The sequence below is a fragment of the Panulirus ornatus genome, chromosome 67, assembly GCF_036320965.1.
Source record: "Panulirus ornatus isolate Po-2019 chromosome 67, ASM3632096v1, whole genome shotgun sequence".
In the NCBI taxonomy this organism is placed as follows: domain Eukaryota; kingdom Metazoa; phylum Arthropoda; class Malacostraca; order Decapoda; family Palinuridae; genus Panulirus; species Panulirus ornatus.
Genome location: NC_092290.1, coordinates 7154441 through 7174911, shown reverse-complemented (window position 1 = coordinate 7174911; position 20471 = coordinate 7154441). Strand labels below are relative to the sequence as shown.

The 20471-nt window shown below is 49.6% G+C and overlaps 2 protein-coding genes across 5 annotated transcripts in view; one reads left to right on the top strand and one right to left on the bottom strand.

Moving 5' to 3' along the window:
- The window catches only part of Pi4KIIIalpha (phosphatidylinositol 4-kinase III alpha), a 226679-nt gene that overhangs the window by 130889 nt on the left and 75319 nt on the right, over positions 1 to 20471 (bottom strand). The gene's annotated exons all lie outside the window — the stretch shown is intronic.
- LOC139747042 (carbohydrate sulfotransferase 1-like) overlaps positions 14229 to 20471 on the top strand; it is a 57174-nt gene continuing 50931 nt past the window's right edge. The window contains exon 1 of one of the 2 annotated variants that reach the window (XM_071658791.1): positions 14229 to 14601. The gene's annotated coding sequence lies outside the window, so the exon portion shown is untranslated. The remainder of the gene's footprint in view (positions 14602 to 20471) is intronic. The other variant, XM_071658789.1, reaches the window with a different exon arrangement.

The following is a 20471-nucleotide window of genomic DNA, read 5'->3' as shown; positions in this document are numbered from 1 at the left end:
ATGGCCACGTATATAGCTTTGGCATACATCTGCTGGTGTCCCGGTAGTTTGATACAGCCTTAGCATGGATGAGAGAGAGAGAGAGAGAGAGAGAGAGAGAGAGAGAGAGAGAGAGAGAGAGAGAGAGAGAGAGAGAGAGAGAGAGGAGAGAGATTTTAGGATGATGGTTCGAATCCCGAGAGACATAAGTGAGACAAGGGAGACGGGATGAGGTCTAAGGACGTCCAGTGATGTGAGGCGAGACAGAATATGTGCAGGCAGACAAACATGGCCTCTTACACCGACCCTGATATCCTCCTTGTGCCACATAACATCGTTTATTTACATTATACATTTATTTGGCTCGCTCAGGGGGCGGGCGGGCGCGCGCACACACACACTCTCCTAAAAATAATTCTCCCACAGTGGCCCCTCGACGAGCCACACTAACACTGCCTTAGTACGTCTCTTGGGAGGGAATGACATCTCCAACCCCCGACCTGCAATTTAGGTTGTCTGTCTGAGACTCGTGTATATATATAAGCAGGGAGGGATCATGACAAAGCAGGCTGATACACTCCCTGTGTATCGTGCTTTTAATGGCATTACGTGGGCGGCAGGCGGTGTTAATCTGTTTGACATGAACGTTATAGCGACAAGAGCGTGACTCCGGGGCAGTAACATCGCTCGGGTGAATTATTTCTCAACTTGTAATCTTAACACTGGAATAATCATGCAAATGTATTCGCCGTTGTATGTATGAATACTATTAAGTCCCGGGTCTTGTCACCCAACACCGTACGGACGTAAGCCTCCGTCGCGGTAAAACCCACTTCAAACCACCCCACCAAAAAAATAATATAACAAAATGCACCACCGCGGGTAAGTGGAAACCTATAGAAAACAAAACCCTAAATATATGAAATGGAAAACAAACACAAAATCACAAATTAAATCAAAATAGAAAATAAAAAAGGGACATGAAAAATGAAAGGGTTGAAAATGAAAAAAAAAAATAGATATCGGGAAGGAAAAACGAAGATAACGATGGAAACCAATATAAAGTAAAAGAGAAAACAAAGAAAACGGGTTAATAAAAGAGAATAGGGACAGGAGAACATACGGCCGAGAGAGGAAGGGAAATACAATAGAGGAGAACGGGGGAAAAATATGCTCCATAACAACATGCTGGAGAGAAAAATAAAAAGGAAAATATCACTTGATGACAGACCTACCTATAACTGGAGGGAACAGAGTAAGGCCGACACACACGGAGAGTCCCAAGCCTGCAGGTGAATGTGAGGTGAGTATATGGGCCTCTAATTGCATGTGAGGTGAATATTTGGGCTTCTAGTTGCATGTGAGGTGAATATTTGGGCTTCTAGTTGCATGTGAGGTGAATATTTGGGCTTGTAGTTGCATGAGGTATGTGGGCCTCTAGTTGCATGTGGAGTGTGTGTGTGGATTCTACTTACAAACGGTTAGTATGTGGGTGCCAGTTTCAAGTGAGGTGAGTATGTGGGTCCCAGTTTCATGTGAAGCGAGTATGTGGGTTCTAGTTTCAAGTGAGGTGAGTGTGTGTGGATTCTACTTACAAACGAGGTTAGTATGTGAGTGCCAGTTTCAAGTGAGGTGAGTATGTGGGTTCCAGTTTCATGTGAGGCGAGTATGTGGGTGCTAGTTTCAAGTGAGGTGAGTATGTGGGTCCCAGTTTCATGTGAAGCGAGTATGTGGTTTCCTTTTTTTTTCCCCGCACGTCCTGGGAGTCCACGGTGCATCGAGACGCCATGACATTTACACTACATACGGCCCGATAATCAATAACACATAGCCCCATGAAGGGAGAGGACAGATATAAAGGACCAGGTGTGATAATTCTTGAGCAGCGCCAGCCCATCTGAGGTTATATGGCCGGAGTCTACCGTCCATTGCCTCATCTTTGTTACCGTGTCGTGATGTTGACGGCTGAGGTGATGTCGTATGTCTGTATGTATGTCCACACCAGGCAGCGATCTGAGGGTGCCTTTGGCTCTCACGAATCCGGTGCTGCCATGATGTGCAACGCTCTCCAGGAGAGACATTCTTGGCTCGTAAGAGGACCCGCCGACCCTCCCCTTGCTGCTGCAGGGGTGTGTTTCGTCGCATTCACTGATGTAGCGAAGTCCTCCAGCCTACGGTCGAAAACTTGCGCATATGAGAGAGAGAGAGAGAGAGAGAGAGAGAGAGAGAGAGAGAGAGAGAGAGAGAGAGAGAGAGAGATTAAATGAAAACGAGCTGTAGCGCGGGAAGTTTCCCAGATGCTCTTTGAATATCTTAAGAAATCAAATCGCTCATCAAAGAATGATTGTTTTTCCCTCTCTCTCTCTCTCTCTCTCTCTCTCTCTCTCTCTCTCTCTCTCTCTCTCTCTCTCTCTCCTTTGCCTCAGGCCAGCCCCAGACCGTAAGTTTTCTATTATATAGAAATTCGCTACATTCGCTCATCTGAATGTATCTATTTCGGATATCGATCTAGTTGTGTTTTACCCACCGGGACGTAAATGCCAGGTCGTAAGAATAAGACGACTTCCGTCGCTTGAACTTCAAACGTGTGCCACGTTTGAGAAGTCTCTGGTGTCGACGGAGAGGTGGCCTGTGTGTGTGTGTGTGTGTGTGTGTGTTTCCCCCAGTGCGTGAGTGGGTATTGCTTGTCTAAGAACGTTCTGTTTTTATGGCGATCGTGGACGTCTTAGATGATACAGTATTACCCGCTGATGTAGTTCAATATGTTTACGTCAAGACCTGCTCCGTGTTATAACTTTGAATGCCAGTTGCCTCTCTAACCCCCTTCCTAGCAACCCCCTATCCCTCTCTCTCTCTCTCTCTTAAACCAGGGGAGGATGAACAGCCGGATTGACTGTGGGCCGACTGCCGCGACAACGACTTGAACCAATGCGCTCGACCCCGGAAGTCCCGTGAATGCCGTCACGGGATCAGCAGCTTTAACCAGTACAGCACGGAGGCCCCGAGTCACAACTCTTGCCATTGTAATTCAGGGCAGGAGGAAGATATGGGTGGGAAAGGGGGGAGGATGGGAGTTTTCACAGACACTATTTCATTAAGTCATAAAGATGTTGATAATTAATACCGCCATAGTTATCCCGATAATGAGAAGACTCTGTCTCTCCACGTTGCAATAATAATCAGCCACAGTTATAGAAATACAGAATATATGTTACACTGGCGCAGGGGGTATAAACTCCTTTTGCTGATCAATGGCAAACAATCTCTTATTCATGAACCAGGATGTGCCTCGGCACAAATCTACATCTCAGATTATAACGTCGAAAATAAGGAACTAATCAACATATGCTGTACACAATCCTAACACTGTTATACGGAACTGATACAACGCATATTTTCATGCAGAAAATATATCTTTAGTGCGGAGTGAATGTCTTAAGCGACACAGACTGTAGACGCTCGCTAATTGTACTAATGCTCTGGGATGGGGGATGGCATCTAGGCTACAAGCAGGGAGGGTGGTGGTGGTGGGGTGATGTCACACGTTAACAGAGCAAGGTTTGTTTACATCACCAGTAACAATGGGTGTCCGTCACTCTCGCTTTCTTTGTCGTCTGCTGCTGCTGCAGCAACATGACAGGTGTGTGACGGGCCTCCAGGATTTTTATGCAGATTTCCTCAACCTAGTGTTTTCTCAGTACTATGCAATGGCCGGAATGGTCTGAAAAATTTTCTATATTCCATCTACTGTCTCCTCTGATCTCCCCCCAAATGGTTATGTCCAGACCTCTAAAGAGACGCTGATGATTCGTGATAAGGAAGTGCAAGTCAGCAGGTTGGTAGACGGCCATAGAATTTGATCTGCTGATCACGGGGTTGACAGAGGTTCACATCGGACGGTCATAGCGACGCTTACGATGAAGAACACGTACAGGGGAAGGTCAAGCGGACATAGGTGTCGATGTGTGGAGATAGCTGTCTATAATGAGGTCATTAGGGAGAGATTTGCGACGAGTGTGGTGTGTGATCCTGTGTACGACCTGCTCATGGTGACGGGGGGTTAGAACTGTCAGGGTGGGGGATGAGGGCTTTTGTTTGCCAGTTCTCCTTCAGGCAACTCACCACCACCACCACCACACAGCTTCTCTCTCTCTCTCTCTCTCTCTCTCTCTCTCTCTCTCTCTCTCTCTCTCTCTCTCTCTCATTCCTCTCCCTCTCTCTTTCATCCTTGACATTTAACAGTAACTCTGTACCCTGACCCGCTGGTGCTGGGTGATGATGCGGAGGCGTTCTGTGAGCGACTGTGCGTGACGGGTGGAGTGGGAAGTGGGCAAGTGTTGCCGCCGGCTCTTCATATTTCCGTGTCTGTACATCACGGGGGTCGCCACTGAAACGACGAGTTCAGGCTTCGTCAGGACGGGATTTGCGGAGTCAGATGCGGCGCCGAGGGACAATGGAGAGAGAGAGAGAGAGAGAGAGAGAGAGAGAGAGAGAGAGAGAGAGAGAGAGAGAGAGAGAGAGAGAGAGAGAGAGAGAAAGAGACTAGGCTTGAGGAGCGTTGGAAGGGCGTGTGAGTGTGTGTGTGTGTGTGTGTGTGAGAGAAGAGAGGATGTGAGTATTGGTAATGATGCCAATTTCTGAATGTCCCTCCTGCCTGGAGTGTTGCTTGGCGGCCGAGGGGAGGAGGGGGTTGTGTTTGTGTCTCGTCCTCCTCCTCCTCCTTCTTCCTCCTCCTCCTCAACAACCGTCTGGCCTCCCACCCCCCCAGCAGGAGGAGACGATACTATCCCTCGTGCCTTAACACACACACACACACACACACACATACACACACATCTCAACCGACTCCCTTGTCTCGCCTGTTGCTCTCGGTCGCGGTCAAAACGTCACCTAGAAACACGCGCCTCTCGCTGAGCGGTGGACCTCCTCCCCCAGACACACACAGACACACAGCTGACGGGCCGCTGCTGGTGTATATTGCACCGTTAACGGCCAAGATACATCGGGGTCACTTTAGTTTGTTATTGGTGCGTGTCGCGATATATCACGTCGTGTTTTGTTGCTGGACCAGGGACGATCGGGGCGTCCCGCTGCTCCCCTGGTGACGACACGATAGTGAACGGGTGACACACAACACACACACACACACACACTCACAGATTCATACAGATTCGCCATTTCCCGCGTTAGCGAGGTAGCGTTAAAAACAGAAGGCTGAGCCTTAGAGGTAATATCCTCACTTGGCCCCCTTCTCTGTTTCTTCTTTGGAAAATTGAAAACGGAGGGGGAAGGTTTCTAGCCCCCTTGCTCCCTCCCCTTTTAGCCGCCTTCTACGACATGCAGGGAATACGTGGGAAGTATTCTTTCTCCCTATCCCCAGGGATAACATATATATATATATATATATATATATATATATATATATATATATATATATATATATATATATGAAATTGGTTAAAGTAAGACTGATACTGAGTAAGGATTGCCGGAAGTGTGAACGAGTGAAGGCCGGGTTGCTGGTGTGGGTGGCTGTGGCACCAGCCGTGGGAGGTGTGGGTGACTGTGGCACCGGGCATGGGAGATGTGGGTGGCTGTGGCACCGGGCGTGGGAGGTGTGGGTGGCTGTGGCACCGGGCGTGGGAGGTGTGGGTGACTGTGGCACCGGGCATGGGAGATGTGGGTGGCTGTGGCACCGGGCGTGGGAGGTGTGGGTGGCTGTGGCACCGGGGGTGGGAAGTGTGGGTGGCTGTGGCACCGGCCGGCCGTGGGTGAGGAGGGAGATGTGGGTCGTCAGTGCCAACTCCTGCCCGCTGCTCCCCTGGTCACAATGGATGGCGGCAATATATGAAAGCTGTTTCCAATATACTGGAAGGGCTAGGCGTCCAATAAAGGTGTCGCGCTATTGTCGCTCGTAACGCTCAACGCCTGGCCAGACCGTACAACACCAACCCTCCCTCCACCTCCCCTACAACCCCTAGCCACCACACTCGGTGGGGCCAGACCCGTCACCGTTCACAGCCATGGAAACATCCACCTGGTCGAGACCTGACATTTATGGCCCAGGCAAGGCTACGTCACCCCATCCCTACTACAGCCCTGGCAACTATTCCTTGGCCAGACATGGCACATCCACATGTCAGGCATCGCTGTCCTAAGCCTGATCTGACATACATGGCGTCCAGGCAACACTACCCTTGCCAAACCTCATACCCTCATAGTCTTGGCAACACTACCTTAGCCAGACTTCGCACCCTCACAGCCTTGGCAACACTACCTTAGCCAGACTTCGCAACCTCACAGCCTTGGCAACACTACCTTAGCCAGACTTCGCTCCTTCACAACCTTGGCAACACTACCTTAGCCAGACTTCGCACCCTCACTTGCCCAGACCTCAAACCCCTGATGACGAAAGCCCTTCTGATACGTAAACCTTCACCTGCCCTTAAGCAGACAGGCGAACTCATTCAGTGCACTTAACCTTTACAGCCAGCCAGCAGCTCCCAGTAAATGACAGACAGACAGCGAGCGAAAAGATACCTCTCAGCCAATACGAAGCCACAGTTTTCCCCGGGTCGCTACTTTTCTGTATGCCTCACACACAACGATAGACCCTCAAAACTCTGCTTCATTTACCATCCAGCCGACGGGATGAAGACCTGACCTTTTCCCATCTCAAAATGAGATATGGTTCCCGAAATACAGCAATACGATTCCATCCGTTCGCTGTTCTCAACTTTTGGAAGACGGTGACATTAGCAGAGTTGAATTCCACTTTCCCCTAAAAGATTTCAAAGCTAGCAACTTTGAAGGACATTAATGCTCGATATGATTTGGTCTTTAACAAGACGAGGGAAAGAGAACATGCTGCTCTGACAAAGAAATATGTGCATATATATATATATATATATATATATATATATATATATATATGGAGAGAATGAGTGAGGAGAGGTTAGCGAAAAGGATATATGTGTCAGACGTGGAGGGAACATGGAGAACGGGGAGACCAAATTGGAGATGGTAGGATGGAGTGAAAAAGATTTTGAGCGATCGGGGACCTGAACATTCAGGCGTGCATCGGATGGAATTGACTCGAACGATGTGGTATACTGGGGTCGACGTAGTCAGTGGACAGAACTAGGGGAAAGGTCTGTGGGACCCGCTTGTGGACAGGGAGCTGTGGTTTCGGTACATTATACATGTCAGCGAGAGAATGGAGGTGAACGGATGTGGCCTTTCTTCGACTGTTCCTGGCACTACCTCGCTAATGCGGAAAACGGCGATCAAGTACGAAATATATGGGCCTATCACCAACAATAGCCCACAGGAGTCGTCTACCATCAACAGTGACCCACACTAGTGGTCCAACGTCAACAGTGGCCCACACTAATGGCCCATCACTAACAGTGGCCCAAACGAGTCATCTGCCATCAACAGGGGCCCACACTAGTGGTCCACCATGAAGAACGGCCCCACAGTGGCAGTCCCCCACCAACGGTGGCCCACACTCCCTCCATTAATTCGCGAGCGCAGACAACCCTCCTCCCTCTCATCTTTCCCAATTGCACGAGATTTTATTCATCCTACACATCCCCGCCTCGGGTGATGACAGTGCCAAGCCCGAACCGCTCCTACCGTCGGACATCTCTAACCCAGGAAATCGGCGTTCGATCCTGTGAGGAAGGGGAGAGAGAGAGAGAGAGAGAGAAAGAGAGAGAGAGAGAGAGAGGGAGGATGAGTGAGCGTCGGTGTCTTGGCTTCCTCCGACCCACCCACTCCCCATCCCAGCGGATTGTTCCGGGGACACAATGACCCATTCGCCTCGTCATTAAAAACAAAAATAGTATTCCCCTCCTTCCCTCCTCCTCCTCCGCCAGGACGCCGAAGGAACAAAAATTGACGATGGTACGTCTCACTTCAAAGTGATTATCCTCCTCTGCTCTCTCCCTCCCCCGAGAGTCATCTGACAGTCGATGGACGGCAGGTTGTACATACCCCAGCGACCAAGATGGTCCATAGGTTGGCAACGCCAACTTGTCTACCCTCAGCTGCCGTCGTAATCATTTCGTAACGACCCCTCACCTTCAGTAAACGGTGTTATCATCCTCCTTTTTGTTATGGAGATATCAAACCTCCATAGCTGGACGGTACGACCCAGCTCAATTGGTTGAAGAGGAATGAACCTGTGTTTTACAGGGACATGCTGTCTTACACGTTCCCAGCTCTTTGTCCTCCATGATACTAATCGCTTAACAAGAGACTAAACTCACAAAGGTTGTGTCATTGACCATCCAGGGGGCACCACCTCGAGGGACGGAAAGTTATCGTAAATCGATACAAGGTTTTTTTTTCTTTATATTCTCCTCAGTCTCGTCCGTAACTAATAAACCATCCGTATCATAATAATTATAATGACAAATACATATCCCATGTAACTACATATATATATATATTGTCATTCATCATTGCCAAATGTCACTGAGGACACTAAGTAATAAATATTAGAAATAGAAGACTATAATCCACATAACCTTTGTCAAACAAGATCTTTAAGACATGAATGAATGAGGAAGGGAAACGCTCTGACTAGTCATATGTTGCAAGACGTTCCTGAGACAACACACACACACACACACACACACACACACACACACACACACACACACACACACACACCTCGTTACCGGTCTCGAGGCCGGAGGGAAAATCGATCAATTTCTACATTAAGAAGTAAGACCCGACGAAGAGACAAGGGAGGAAGTTCACTAATGAAGTAAGGCGAGGACACGAGAGGGAAAAGGCACTCCTAAGCTGGAGACACTGGTCGTCAGGAACGCTGCCACGAGACCAGGTCGTCCACCAACACACACACACACACACACACACACACACACACTTCTCTCCATTCATCTCCTTCAGGATTAATGACTAGCCAGACACGTCCGGGTTCTCCTGGAATGTCACACTCAAGACATAGAGGCGTAGGGACCTTTGGTGGTGGTGGCGGCGAGGAGGAGGAGGACGAGGAGGATGAAGACATCATAATGATAGGAGACCTCTGTGGTGTGAGGGGGGAGGAGGAGAAGAAAACACCAGGACGGGGACATCTGCAGGCGTGGGAGCGAGCGAGAGAGCGAGAGAGAGAGCGAGAGCGAGAGAGAGACCAGGAAGCTATATAATCGTGAGGAGGGGGGCCAAAGACAGAGTAAATTTATGGTACCTCTCGCAAACATTCATCAACTGGTGTGTCGCTGGCAACTGCCCCTTCCCCCCCAACGCACTGTGAAGGCCTCGGAGGCAAAGGCGAGTGTGACAGCTAACAAACCATACAACACTAATGAGCTTAGGTACGGAGACTCGTCAGACATGTTCGACTTGGAAATGAAGTGGAATACGATCCTCCTACCCTCAGCTCCACCGAGGTTCAACAGCGGTAGTCCGCCACAAGAACTTCTGCCGCCAGCGAGTAGTTTCCTCGCGGCTAGGAAGTCTAGACAAGACAAAGTAATGCTGCAGGGAGAGAGAGAGAGAGAGAGAGAGAGAGAGAGAGAGAGAGAGAGAGAGAGGATCGTGTTCCATATGGACACTTGAAGCGCCCTCCTTCGCTATGGAAAAACGTGAACTCTGCCGCCTCCTACAAAAATAAAAATGAAAGTCATTTGTCGTGTACCACGTCTAGAGGGCCATCTTTAAAGTCATCGAAGCATCTCCCATCCAGTGTGAACATGGCCGTCAATTTCATCTGTTCCAGGATGCTGTTTCTACCTCACGACCACACGAACGTGTGTGTGTGTGTGTGTGTGTGTGTGTGTGTGTGTGTGTGTGTGGACACTGCTGGTGACCACCTCTGGCGAAGAGGGCAAACTGCGTGAGGGTTAAGATTAATGTGACACACAGATGTACTCCGACGACTTAATGATGCGAACTAATCACACTTCAGATTCCTGGGGACAGTTCAAGGTATGGATGAAGCTGAGGTCCAGTCCACGAGGTGTGTGTGTGGGTGGGAGGGAGTGGGGCTTCGAGGGTGACAAAGCGTGTCAATATATAACAGGGAGCGGGAGGGTAGCAAGCCTCGCCTCCTACACACCAGCATCTGCCAGGTATTGCTATGACTGAGGGGCGAACTGGACCACCTCAGTGCTCACGGCCGCCCTAAGCCCTTGCCATCATGGAGGGACAAACAGACTAGTGTTTACGTGGAAATACGTTCACCACGAATACACAAACAAAGAGAAAAACAAGTAACAAAACACGAAGATCCCATCGCTTTCGTGAGTAACGGAATACACTTACGAAAGTGCTACGATCTTTATGGCTTACCTTGCCATATATATATATATATATATATATATATATATATATATATATATATATATATTCTGAAGAGTCCACGGGGAAAATGAAACACGATAAGTTCCCAAGTGCACTTTCGTGTAATAATCACATCATCAGGGGAGACACGAGAGAGAAATATAACAAACAGTTGATATACAACGAAGAGACGTCCCCAATCAAAGAATATCTTGATGAGAGAAATAGAACGAGGAAGAATGATAGAAGGAATTCATCTAGGCTCAGCAGGTGTATGTCGACCTGACTCCTGAAGGAAGGATGGGATGACGTAAGGAGAGAGAGGGAATTCCATAGCTCCACACAGAAACTTCGGGGGAGCGGCAGCTGCGGCCAGACGATGCCATTACACGCCAGTGAATCTAAATATCAACTGGAATAAAATCGATCGAGACTAAACTGAAGATAAGAGACGGTATCACAGCGGCCACAAGTGTGAACGGGCTTCAAGCATCTTGCTGCAAAGGCGGCGGGAAAAGGTCAGCAACGGGAACCCGAAGACAAAAGGTCCCTTCCCCCCTCACCACACACACACAGACCACACACACACACACACACCCCAGGCCAGGAGGAGGGTTGGAGGTCCTCCCACACCCCACACCCGAGGCCAGGGGGAGGGTTGGAGGTCCTCCCACACCCCACACCCGAGGCCAGGGGGAGGGTTGGAGGTCCCCAACATGCCCCAAAGGCCTGGGGGATGGAGGGCAGGAGGTTCCCTGGGATGGAGGGGAGGGGGAGGTGGGGGTGGGGGGGGGAGTCCAAGGAGGTACTGATAAACACGACCAATGGAGGGCTGGAGGGAGGAGGGGGGTGGGGTAGGGGGGGGGGGGCACCACTAACAATACTGGAAGGGGAAGCGCCTGGCACGGGAGAGGGTGAAGGAGTCTGGGGAAAGAGGGGAAAGGAAGTGTTGAGGGGTTGGAGGCAGAGGGGCGGGGGGTCGAGGAAATAAGAGCATAAGAGAGGAGGAAATAGAAATGGAAGAGAAATAGGAGATTGGATGGGGGGGGGGAGAAGGGGCGGGAGGGGGAGAAGCAAAGGTGGGGTGAAAGGGGAAGGAGGGTGGAGTGAGAGGGTAGAGTGGGAGTGGAGTGAGAGGGCAGAGTGGGAGGCGGGCCACAGTGCATGTCGAGAATGACGAGGGAAATTAAATTGTGAGGGGGACGGTGGAAGGGAACGTGGGAGGGGAAACTTTAAAGGAAAGGGTGGGGGGAGGGAGGCGATGGAACGCGTGGGGTACCGTGAGTGGGAGAGGAGAGCAGAGGGAACACCTGTATGAAGGGAGTGCGCGAGGAGGCGATGGGGGTGTGAGGGAAGAGAGGGAAAGGCCACTGGGGCGTGAGGAGAGAGAGAGAGAGAGAGAGAGAGAGAGAGAGAGAGAGAGAGAGAGAGAGAGAGAGAGAGAGAGCGCCAAGAATACTTTGCCATGAGACGGTGAGGGATCGAACCGTGCCGCAGATATAGTGCCGGAATTATGAGGAGCCCGTGTAGGTGTGTGTGTGTGTGTGTGTGTGTGTGTGTGTGTGTGTGTGTGTGTGTGTGTGTGTGTGTGTGTGGTGAGTTTGTGTAAGGAGGCGAGGGTGTATGAGAGAGGTGAGGGTGTATGAGGTGAGGGTGTGTGAGGGGGTGAGGGTGTATGAGGTGAGTGTGTGTGCGGGGGTGAGGGTATTTGAGGAGCAGAGTGTGCGAGGAAGTGAGGGTGTATGAGGAGGTGAGAGTGCGTGAGGAAGTGAGGGTGTATGAGGAGGTGAGGTGGTATGATGAAGCTAGAGTGGGTAAGGAGTTATTCTCGCCCGTGTACTCAATTTCAGTTTAAACTACAAGAAAAGGGAATCTGGATGATGTATGCTGAGGGTCTGGATGATGTATGCTGAGGGTCTGGATGATGTATACTGAGGGTCTGGATGATGTATGCTGAGGGTCTGGATGATGTATGCTGAGGGTCTGGATGATGTATGCTGAGGGTCTGGATGATGTATGCTGAGGGTCTGGATGATGTATGCTGAGGGTCTGGATGATGTATGCTGAGGGTCTGGATGATGTATGCTGAGGGTCTGGATGATGTATACTGAGGGTGTGGATGATGTATACTGAGGGTGTGGATGATGTATGCTGAGGGTCTGGATGATGTATACTGAGGGTCTGGATGATGTATGCTGAGGGTGTGGATGATGTATGCTGAGGGTCTGGATGATGTATGCTGAGGGTCTGGATGGTGTATGCTGAGGGTCTGGATGATGTATGCTGAGGGTGTGGATGATGTATGCTGAGGGTGTGGATGATGTATGCTGAGGGTGTGGATGATGTATGCTGAGGGTGTGGATGATGTATGCTGAGGGTCTGGATGATGTATGCTGAGGGTCTGGATGATGTATGCTGAGGGTGTGGATGGTGTATGCTGAGGGTGTGGATGATGTATGCTGAGGGTCTGGATGATGTATGCTGTGGGCATCAACACCAATACCAGACATGTACAAGCGTTTGGACGAGAATACAGAAGTTGGCTGGAAAGTGGTGTCGCGGTTAGCGTTCCTGACCATGACGCACGCATTCACGGGTCGCCTAGGGTCGAGTGCATAAGTTCGAATCCTGGCACTGGCAGTCGGTCCACAGTCATACCCAGCTGTTCATCTGTGGCAGCTCATGTTCTTGCTGAAACATCCTAAGTTTGTGTCTAGTGTCTGCTAATACAGCTGAGAGAGAGAGAGAGAGAGAGAGAGAGAGAGAGAGAGAGAGAGAGAGAGAGAGAGAGAGAGAGAGAGAGAGAGAGAGAGAGAGAGAGAGAGAGAGAGAGAGAGAGAGAGAGAGAGAGAGAGAGAGAGAGAGAGAGAGAGAGAGAGAGAGGCCTTTCCCTATCTGTCTCCTTAACCAACGAAGTGGAATATAGTGAGCCATTTTGGGATGAGGGAAATGACATCAGCTCCGTCAGACACTGAATTCACAACTTCCATGGCGAGGCTAAACCACACCCTCATGTGTTATATCATCTTCGTATAGCCACAGAATGTTATATTTGCTTAAACCAAACATGGCTGCTAACTGTACTCCCCATACATTCACAAGATATCACCTCTTCTTGCCGTTCATAAGCCAGTCAAAACACCTACCATTACTACGAGCAATTAAACCCACTGTAGTAACAAGCTGCCTGTGCTTAAGCCACTTAAAGCTTCCTACCTTTGCTACAAGCAATAAACCTACTACAGTAAGAAGCTGCAGGAATATTCGCTAATTCCAATCACACACAAGCAGTGTTCCTGGATTTCAGAGAAAGAAAGACCTACTGGAGGAGGAGGAGGAGGAGATGTGGCACCATAAGACTCTACCTCCACAAAAAAAAAATGGGCCATCGATGCAGACTGTCAAGGTTTAAAAGGCGTAGTTATATCTCTTGTTCAACACTCTCAACGTTTTCTATGCTCTCTCTCTCTCTCTCTCTCTCTCTCTCTCTCTCTCTCTCTCTCTCTCTCTCTCTCTCTCTCTCTCATCATCCTCCCCCCCACGAAGCTGGGGATGATGCTTCAGAACTTATAAACATTCAGCTCCCCCCAGCAGCAGCTAGCAGCTCTTTCCCTCTGGGTCCAGCAGTGTGATTATACGATCATCTAACAATTTGCCCCTTAAATTCACACGACTGTTTCCGCGCACGTGTGTGTGTGTGTGTGTGTGTGTGTGTGTGTGTGTGTGTGCGATTACCATTTGATTACCATTTGTGTGTTACGGGGAGAGAGTTTTACACACGTGTGTGTGTGTGTGTGTGTGTGTGTGTGTGTGTGATTAGGTAGGTAGGGAGAGAGAGAGAGAGAGAGAGAGAGAGAGAGAGAGAGAGAGAGAGAGAGAGAGAGAGAGAGAGAGAGGGAGAGTGTGTGTGGCTCAGGCGCGGGCGGTAGGGAGTGAGAGTGCAGTAGTCAGTCGGTGGTGGTGGAGGCAGGCGATCCCTCCGACTCTCTCTCACACACACTCACTCTCTCCCCCCCTCTCTCTCTCTCCCTCTCTCACTCACACACACACACACACACACACACACACACACTAGTAGCGGCGGCACCTCGAGGCACCAGCCAACCTGACCAACACACATTTCCCTCTCTCTCTCTCTCAACTCCTCTCTCCTCCCCACCACAACACATCTTGCACCTCCTCCTTCACCCCCCCCCCTGTGTGCCCGGCGGAAAGTTGGTGAGATGTGCGAGAGGAGATACGGGAGGAGGAGGAGGTGGAGAGGACCCCGGGAGGAGACCATGTAAGAGGCCATCAACACAACGTGTGAGTATTGCACGCGCGTCTTTCATTGTTTGCCGCCTCTCTCTCTCTCTCTCTCTCTCTCTCTCTCTCTCTCTCTCTCTCTCTCTCTCTCTCTCTCTCCATATTATATATATTTGTGTATCTATTTATATTTCTCTTCCAATGTGCTCATCCTATTCTCTCTCTCTCTCTCTCTCTCTCTCTCTCTCTCTCTCTCTCTCTCTCCTGATAGTCTAAAAGTTTTAGCGTGTTTTTTTTTCTCTCTCTCTCTCCTCTTTTTTGTGAGTGATGTCATGGTGATTAATGCACGGTGGTATACAACACCACCACATCACAACATGAGCCTCGCGTATCAATACATCACAGAAGCGAGCTATGATATACCGGGAATGTATGACCCCGAGTTTATGACGCGGTCAAACAGGAGCATCTTTTACGAGCAGTGAACACATTCCCAAGAATCCATTCTGAAAATAATCGAGGGAAAATCATAATCACCTTTTTTTTCCCTTTAAAACGTTTTTTATTTATTTCTTTTTTATTCAGACAATAAATCGCGTGGTCGTGGTAAGTGGTGCGCCCTCACACGCTCATCCAGTGAGCGAGGCCCAGTGGGCCCTCACACGCTTATCCTGTGAGCGAGGCCCAGTGGGCCCTCACACGCTCATCCAGTGAGCGAGGCCCAGTGGGCCCTCACACGCTCATCCAGTGAGCGAGGCCCAGTGGGCCCTCACACGCTCATCCAGTGAGCGAGGCCCAGTGGGCCCTCACACGCTCATCCAGTGAGCGAGGCCCAGTGGGCCAACCTACCTACGTGGACCAACCCACCTACCTACCAGCCAGATCCCCGACCGACGGTGGCGACTGGACCGAAATGAATTCACGAGTGCCCCACTCGGGGGGGAAAACCTGTCGGCGTCTGATGTGGAGAAACAGGAGCGAACACAAGTTCGAGGAGCGAGTAACAGCATATCGGTGACTCTGGGCACAAAGAGGACCAAGACAGGGGTGGGGGGACATAAAAGGCGAAGAAAATGTCAAAGATCCATAAGTTATAATGATGGAGGAGGAACGTGGAATTCAAGGAGCACACTGAAAACATTGGACTATGAAGCCAAACAATGAGTGGTACGGTAATGAGAACTTTCACAATAAGACAAGAAGGCTAATGGAAAACCTGAATGTTTCATGTGTACATAAGAAGCGGAGTTGATTAATGTTGCGTCGCATGGCCTCCGCCAGTCAAACAAATGGGATGATTCAAAGCTGGAGAGCTACCTTTGGAACACGTCACAACAACACAGGAACGATGGAACGGGACACATGAAGACAATTACGAGGTAAAGGAAAGATCTCCAACGGCTCAGGCAGATGAGGAAAGATGTATTTTACCCTATGTCCTGCATCTAAGAGCTTTTCGAAAGGAAAATCAATTGAATCAAAAATCACCTTGGAATATACCAGGTAAATGTCACAAGCACACGAGAGTAAAGGGAAATGATAGTGAGAGATTATTCAGAATACCACCAGGAGAAATCATCAACGTGAATGGAATTCTGGAAAAATATTCAAAAGAAAACTTGATACGTGGTCGACAATAGTTCCAGATGAGCCCAGGATCGTTAAATACGTGATGAGCGTGGCGGCAGAGAGACACACAGCTTGCTGTATGTATCCATCCAGTTGGACGAGCGGTGTGCGCTACGCGCGGGGTCTGTCTTTTGGGGCAAAATCTCACCAAAGGTTCCCCGTAAATAGGCAGAGTCCTCTCTCTCTCTCTCTCTCTCTCTCTCTCTCTCTCTCTCTCTCTCTCTCTCTCTCTCTCTCTCTCGCGTAGTCCTACCCGCGCAATTTTCCGCTGGCGAAAGGAGAATAAATTTTAACTGTGCCAAGTTATTCAATTAATGATACTTTTTTTTTGCTCTCTCTCTCTCTCTCTCTCTCTCTCTCTCTCTCTCTCTCTCTCTCTCTCTCTCTCTCTGGTGCAGCAGCGAAAACGTCCAGCTTCTGTTCGTGTGAAACGCGTTTAAATTTATAATGGTCATTATATATATATTGTGGCATTACTCTTACGACCTCGAGCGCCTGCATGTGTTCCCATGTTCTGGTCTGGATGTATGTGAGGTGGTGTATAATAATAATAATAACAATAATAATAATAATAATAATGATAATAATAATGTAATTATCTGTATCATTATTACTATCATTATCATTATCATCACTATTATCATTGTCATCAATATCATTACTATTGCTATCATTATTATAAATGAGTTTTTGAACCAACAATTCCCAAAGGCTATATATATATATATATATATATATATATATATATATATATATATATATATATATATATATGTACAGGTAAATACATATAAACAGTGGACCTTTAGAAAACGGAGGACGGTTTTATATAGTCAGTCTTTACAGTCACTACAGTGGAGGGTAACATACACCATCTACCGACTTATTGATGGTGTTGAGAGGAGCTGGGATGGGACTTAACCCGTAGCTGATGCAGTAGTGGGTGGAACATGGTGGGAGGCAAGGCTGACGTGGGTGACTGGGGTCCAGATTTTGTCTGATGTTAATTGTGGTTTTGGAGGCAGTCCAGTTTTGGAGGTAGTTCGGTTTTGAAGGTAGTCCAGTTTTGAAGGTAGTCCAGTTTTGGAGGCAGTCCAGTTTTGGAGGTAGTCCAGTTTTGGAGGTAGTCCAGTTTTGGAGGTAGTCCAGTTTGGGAGGTTATTAGCACTGTCCTGGAAGGTGATACGATCGGGAGAGCGATTGTCAGACATCAGGGCACTATCAACAGGGTAGAGAAAACCACAAGGATCCCACATTCGCGCCCTGCGGGACGCCACAAGCGAGGGAGGGGGTGGAGAGTGAGGACGGCTCCTCAGAAACAACAGCTTGTGTGTGTGTGTGTGTGTGTGTGTGTAATCAACCCCCTTAAGATGTATATAACGCACCATCGATATCACTTCTACGAGGGCACAACGAAGAGAAAAATATAATGGAAAAGTAAATAGAAAAGTACACGGAGAAATGTTGCCCTAAAATAGCATCTAGGAACGGCGCGGGTCACCTATGTGCGTTGTCAGCAGTGTTCGCTGCGAGCCCCCCAGCGTTCGCTGCGGTTCCCCTGGGCGCGTTGCCAGCAGCGTTCGCTACCGGGTCTCCCCCCCCCGCCTTAGTATGCGTAGTCAGCAGCGTTCGCTGCCCCCCCACCCCACCCTTCCAGCGTGCGTTGTCAGCAGCGTTCGCTGCCCCCCCACCCCACCCTTCCAGCGTGCGTTGTCAGCAGCGTTCGCTCGGCATCACAACGTCGGGCTCCCGGGTCCCCACCACAACAATGCCCAGGGACGTCCCGCTCCTCGTTAGCAACATCAACTAATTAACTGGAGCGTTCACAAGAGGCACTCCGGGGTGGTCGATACACTCAGTTAGGGTTCTAGCGGGCATGAGGAGCTGCATGCACTCACACACTTCATTAAGGCCTTGCAAGCATGACGGCTTTGACCCCCCCCCCCCCCCCCCGAGTACAACTTGGCCCTTGAGCAGGACACTGTTAACCCCCGAGTACGACACTCTGGCCGATGATCCGACCAATCCATCATACCCAAGGGTCGTATTGTAGTGCTCGAGGGTCGCATCTCCGTGCTCAGAGGTCGTCCCATCGTGCTCGGAGGTCGTCCCGTCGTGCTCGAGGGTCGTCCCGTCGTGCTCGGAGATCGTCCCGTCGTGCTCGAGGGTCGTTCCGTCGTGCTCAAGGATCGTACCGTTGTGCTCGAGGGTCGGTCCGTCGTGCTCGAGGGTCGTACCGTCGTGTTTAAGGGTCGTACCGTCGTGCTCGAGGGTCGTTCCGTCGTGCTCGAGGGTCGTCCCGTCGTATCAGGGGGGCAGCGACGCCGCTGTTGTATTGACTACGTCTGAATATCCTTCGTTACGACATTCGGAAATCGGAAGTTACTTGGGGGCGCTCTAACGCTCCGCCAAGTTTATCAATGCATTACCACCGCCTCGCGTCGTACTGAGGAGAGGCAGCGTCCGCGTGACTCACTGAGGCACAGCGACGAGGTCTGGTGTCTGGCCCGGTGCATCAGTTTCCTAATGTACGAACCTTAGGGGAGTTCAATTCACTCAAGTTCCCTCAGTGGCAAGTGTAGCGACCGACTCATCTGACTGCACTTGAGTGCTCGGTGAGTGTAAAAGACGACTTGCATGAGTGCGTTTTAACGATCAGGCCAACCCTTCGAGTGTATTGCATTGCATGCTTACCAGTCGTCTAATAAATCATTTAAGTGTAAAGTACGTGTAGTGGCTAACTTCTTCTCCAAGGGCATTATAAGAGTGCAAGATACATCGTGAGTGCACCGACTTGAATGCGTCATAAGTGTACTGGTTGAGTGTTTAGTCTAACTTGCCGATACGTCGTGAGTGCAACACGAGTGCATGGCCTGGCTAGCCTGGGTGTCATGAGTTGAAGGCGAGTCCTTGGCTTGCCTGAGACGAGTTGAGCGCATCACCAGTGCATGGCCTGGCTCGCCTGAGGGCGGCAAGGGCACCATTAGTGCATTACTTGCATGGCTGGTTTGCTGGCCTACCTCCAGCACCAGGTGACACAACACGGCTGCTCCTCCAGGTCCCGCCTGACACCTGGCGTCGCAAGTCCAACCCCACCCTCGAGCCTCCATGTCCAACAGTCCACCCGACGTATCGCACCATGGCCGCTCTTTCTACGATCCCTGACCGACGTACCAGTTCGATGGATGTTACCCCGACGGCTCTCCCAGTCGTAACAAACGATGACAAATAGCTCACACCACTACAGTCGCCCTCCCAGAACACCCTCCCAAGCTGTGGACACCCGCTGCCAATCACTTCACCATCGACCAAAGACCCATATGTTTATATCATGCCCAACAGACTCGCCTCCAGCACGGTCCCACTCATATAAGACCCCCTAGACCCTTCCAGGGATTCCAGTCCATCTGTGTCGCTCTGCTCCACCAGCCAAGCTGGAAGGAACACGTCAGCACCAGCATCACATCTTCCATCCATCACCTCTATCATTCTTCGTCGCCTCAGGGTACTTCGAGTCCCTGGGATGCGATTCAAGGGCATGCACGCAAGACAACTGGACTTGCTGGTATAGGTGTGGCAAAGGGCATGTCAGATGGTCCTTGGTACGACATACACCATTTGTTATTATTATCATTACTATCATTATTATCATTATTATTATTATTATCATTATTATTATTATTATCATTATTATCATTATTATTATTATTATTATTATTATCATTGTTATCATTATTACAATTGTTATCAACACACACATGGAAATGTGCACTTATGTACAAAAACAGAGGGAAGGGGGAGAGCGAGAGGTACATAAAAACACAAGTAAACACACACACACACACACACACACACACACACACACACATGATCAACCACTTGCTACAGCAGGTCGACCAAAACTCCAACAATATCAATTCAGCTAAAGAGCCACATTTACTATCCACAGAGCCACTAAACCCTGGAATATAAAAGTGAATAAATGGCAACAATTACATAAAACTTTAACTAAATATCAACTACCACGCGAGAGGTAACACAGAGTTAGGAATTTAATACTGAGTGCCGAGAGAGAGAGAGAGAGAGAGAGAGAGAGAGAGAGAGAGAGAGAGAGAGAGAGAGAGAGAGAGAGAGAGAGAGAGAGAGAATGTTTTACGGAAAAAAAAGGGTGAGGTCATTTGCCGTGTATATGTGGTGGGAAGGTGGGGTCGTGGGCGATGATGAGCGACGTTGTGGGAGCTGGCAGTATCATGCGCCCGTTGCTTGGAGCAGTGGGACGGGATATTTACGCGCGGGTTTCA